The sequence below is a fragment of the Charadrius vociferus genome, unplaced genomic scaffold (genome assembly GCF_000708025.1).
Source record: "Charadrius vociferus isolate BGI_N301 unplaced genomic scaffold, ASM70802v2 scaffold39, whole genome shotgun sequence".
Classification (NCBI taxonomy): Eukaryota; Metazoa; Chordata; class Aves; order Charadriiformes; family Charadriidae; genus Charadrius; species Charadrius vociferus.
The window spans coordinates 5638378-5642870 of NW_009650188.1; the positions used below are offsets into that span (position 1 = coordinate 5638378).

Consider the following 4493-nt stretch of genomic DNA (forward strand, 5'->3'; position numbering starts at 1 on the left):
GCCACCCCCCAGCGGCAGCACGCCCTCAGGGCCAGGAGGGCCAGCGGCCACGGGAGCATCGGCGGGGGCCCGTCAGCACGCAGGAGGTCCTGCCGCCCCATCCTGCTGCCGCTCAGCCGGCTTCTTCATTCTCTCGCCCCACGGCAATCCTCCGGGACAGCCCTGCCCTGCAACGGCACCGCGCAAAGCGAGGAGCCCGTGAGGCCGGTGGCACGGGACAAGGTGCCAGGTGCAACCACAAGCTAAGGGAAGGTGGGGTTGGATTTGGGGAGGCTGCTGGGATGCTGATGAAGGGAAAGCCGTGCTCCAAGGAGAGCCATGCATCGGGCACGGACAGGTTGTGCAGCAGGAGGTAAGAGTTTATGGGGTTAGGGGTGCTGGCTGCTGCTGAAGTTAAATGAAAACCTGGCTAGTGCCTGTTTGAGGAATTTCTGGCTTTTTCTTTATGTTTTTTTCTGCTGTGCATCAGCCTGGTGAGCCAAGCTTGCTCCTATGGGGTGCCCGTGTGGTGGGGACAATGGGCTGCCTCTGCACCCTGCACTTTGGGGATGCCCATCACGAGCACGTGCAGCTCGTTTTAGGAGAACTAGAAAATAATAAGCATAGGAAACTGGAAAAAATGAGCTTTTCTAGGTACGGGTTGAGCCACATGCGGTTGATGTTAGACTTTTCTTTGCATCCTGCCAGTGGCTGAGATGATGGAGGGATGGGTGGGTGGGTGGATGGATGGATGTCCACCCCAAGGCTGGCTGGGCTGATCACAGTGGTGTTTGGAACTCAATCAGCATTTATCTCAAGACAAGACCTTCCCGGTCTCAGGTCAGTATATACATGTGGCAGTATCTGCGGGAACACAGAGAGCGCTTTGCTGGGAGCAGCAGCCCCAGAGCCTGAATTTGCAAGGTCCGGCAGAGCTGGGGCAAGGTGAGGTGGGGTGAGGTGTCCTGCTGGGCAGCAAGAGCTGTTTGCCTAAAAGTAGGGACCCCACCACCACAGTGCTTCCAGGGGAGGTGATTTTATTCCCCCAGGCTGTGAGGAAGGTGGCTGGTGGGGGCTGGGAGCCCAAATGCTCGCCCCTCCCGAGCGCACACCAGCCCCACACTCTCTCGAACGGGGCTTTGCTGGATGAATCATCGTGCTTTAACGTGTATTATTATTTTGAAAAAAAAAAAAATTTCTCCCTCTCTTCTATTTTTAAACCCTTAAGGGTGTGCTTTGATTACGCTTTCTCAGCTTCTTGCTCAGCCTTCGAGGCTGAGGCCCTGTTAATTTTAAACAAAAGCTGAGATTTTCGCATCACCAGATTGGGGGTGCCAGGGCAGTGGGGCAGGCAGGAGCAGCAGGCAGGGTTTTTTCTGTCCCCCCTGCATCATTTTTCCACGTCATTCCGATTTCTCCCAGCCTGGCAGGCAGCTGCATAACGCCCAAGTTTTTCCCTCCTCCTCCTGGCATGTGGAGTCCCCCATGGCCATGATGTGGCTCAATCCTGGCCCAAACGAATGGGCCCCCATGGATTTTGGGACCAGCAATGTCAGGCTGGTTTCCTCGCTCCGCACCTCGAGGGTAAGAGGGGGTATCCCCTGCTGAAACGTGGCAGGACCTGACGCCGGCTGCTCACAGAGCTGCTCGTGCGCTGCCACGTGCGGGTGATGGCTGAGCAGCCGAGGCACTTCAGCTGCTCTGAAATCTTCCCTGCCTGCATCCAAAGCTGGACCAGGGGGAAGCAGGCAGCCAGGATGCCACGGTTGTCTGAAGCAGGAAAGCACCTTGCTCTCCTCCCCAGGAATATCTGCAGATGCAGATATTGAGGTGGCCTGGAGACCGAAGGAGCACGTGAGGCTCGGGATTAAACCCTGCAGCTGTGCATCCTGCTGCTGCGCCGTGTGGGGTGACCTGGGAGCAGGGACAAGCTGCCGTGCCCGGGAGAGCACGGTGGGAGCCAGGGCCCAGCAACAAATCCTACGGATGGTTTAGATGCTGACCATGGGCTAAGCCCTCCGTGACAGGGAGGAAAGCAGCACTCCCAAGGCGAGTGCACTCCTTTGAGCAGCATCTTTCTAAACCCTGCGTGTGGAAACGTTCTGCTTGTAGCATTAAATATGGCTGTGCCAGCAAAAACACCTTGCTTAAATAGCCAGCACGTTAGGCAGCCTGCCTGTTGCACCACGAACGGGCTCGGCACTGCCACTCTCCTTAGTCTGTCATTGCCGGTGGCTTTTAGTTGGCTCCTGACCATCCCAGCAGAGGTGGAGCTGGGCCGGGGGGCAGAGGCTGCTCCCTGACTGGCCCCCTCTTCCCCCCATCCGGCTCTGTACAGCCAAAGGGATACTTTTCCATGAGCACCGCGGGACACTAGCCTCATCCATCGCCACGTCACACCACCACAGGCTGGTATGGATGGTCTCACACCAGTCACGTCGCTGCCCTCCTTGAGGTTTTACTAGTGTAAATCAGGAGGATGTGGCAGCATCCTTCCTTTGATTCAAAGCACGGAAGGGATTTTGGGGTGGGGGGGGACCAGGCAGAGCACTGTTTCTTCCAGAAAACCATCCTGGGTGCTACCAGCTTCCCACCAGCACTGACTAGTTCCCTGCCAGCACCAGTGTGGGAGGCACCCCCACCTGCCTTCCCTGAGAGGGGCTCCCTGTGCTGCCATTCCCCTCCAAACCCTCTCTCCCACCTCCCCTCCCAGCACCGCAGCTCAAGGCAGCAAACCTCTCCTGGCTGACCATCATGGGGACAGATACTAGGGATGGAGCCACCTTGGGTCACCTCTTCCCTTGGGCTGCTGTGCCCAGACAGCACGCTCTGCTGCCTTTCCTGGGGAGCTTATTCCAAGATTCATGGCTGAACACGAGACGTTTCCTTGTGGCCACCTCGTGTTTTACTACAGAGCAATAAAAATAGTCAGGATTGCGTACTTCCAGCGCTTGACTGGTGCAAACCCAGAAAAGGTCCCCTCCTGGTGTGCAGAGTACCTTAAAGCATCAAACTTTCCAGACTTGCTACATAAGCTCTTATTTACACCTGCCTCTTATTTACACCGTGAGTGCTGGCACCTCTGAGCCGGGCTCTTGCCTGGGGACGGGTGCTGACGCACGCGAGCATCCTTGCCAACAGAAACTTGAAGCCCCAAGTCGGGCAGGAATGGGAAAGCCACTGTGGGCAGGAGAGCCTGCAGCAGGGCTGCACTGAGTTACGCAGCGAGCTTATCCCCAAGGAGCAGCTTTCCTGCACCATTGTTAGCTGGGCTAATTTATTTGCTTGTATCGATCAGGGGTTATATAAAACAAGTACATGCAAAAATTGCTATAGCTCCATATACTCCTTAGTCCACACAGCTCTGTGTGCGTGGGAGTGGGGGGTGCTGTGTGTCTGGTTTTGCTGAGGGGCTGCTGCTGCTGCTCTGCAAGGTCGGGGCAACGCTTATTGTGGTGCACCTCCACCTGCTCACACCAGCATCCTCCTGGGATGCCAGGGAGAGCAAAGCTTTTCGGAAACAAGTAACCCCCTTGACCTTACTACTAGAGCTGGAAATAACTTTCTAATCACTTTTCCTTGATCCAAAAGAATGAAGATCTGATGAAAAGCATCTGACTACTTTTTTTTTTTTTTTTTGGATTTAGGGTTTTGCATCACAAAAGTTGGAAAACTTCCAGCTTGTTAATTTATTTTTTTTTTTCCTTCCCCCTTCTATAAAAACCTTAAAGCAAAGGAAGAGTGCCAATGCAAATATTCTTGGCAAACTTTCCCAGGACCACAACCTCCTTCCCGGCCAAGTCTTCCTGATATTGTTACAACCCTCCACGTCCCCATTGCCTGCAGCAGAAGGCCCCAGTGTCCCTCTGGTGACAGCCGGTGCACAGCCCAGACTGTCACTCGTCACAAGCTGCATCTTAAAAATAGCTTCTTGCGATTTCTAGCTGCACCCTCCCACCCTTGAGATGGCAACGGGATTGCTTCTGCAGTGGGTGTCCTCATCCAAAACGGCTCGAGAGACCAAGGCAGGATGGTGTGAGGTGTGGACGGGGATGCTCGTGCGCCCAGCGAGCAGCTCGGGTGAGCTCCAAATGCCTTTCTTTACTGCCCTTGGAGCTGATGGCGACAGCAGCAACATCCTGCAGAGTAATGCCGAGGTCCTGCTTACTTCCGTGCCGACGGCATCTCCGGAGCCACACGCTCCACCACTAATCAGGCCAAGTTTGATAATTAAGACGTTAGCTAATTGTCGGAGACATTAACATTGATTTCTGCCCTTTCATGCTGCAGGAGCGGATCTAGAGATACACAAACTGTGAAGCGTGCGCTGGGGAGAGGCTGTGGTGGTATTTGCTGGGTGCCATGGGGAAGCACAGGACTCTGGACGGACTCTGGTACTACCCCCTGTAAACGCTGAGCCAAAGCCCAGAGCAAAAGCAGCACCTAATGTCTGTGCCAGGCAGAGTGATACCTGTTGGAGGCAAAGCTGTGGGATGTGCCCAGCCGTGGGGGGG

General features: G+C 55.2%; 1 protein-coding gene across 1 annotated transcript in view; it reads right to left on the reverse strand.

Annotated features, from left to right (window-relative positions):
* Positions 1-4493, reverse strand: part of BRINP2 (bone morphogenetic protein/retinoic acid inducible neural-specific 2) — a 22150-nt gene that overhangs the window by 16924 nt on the left and 733 nt on the right. The window lies entirely within an intron of this gene.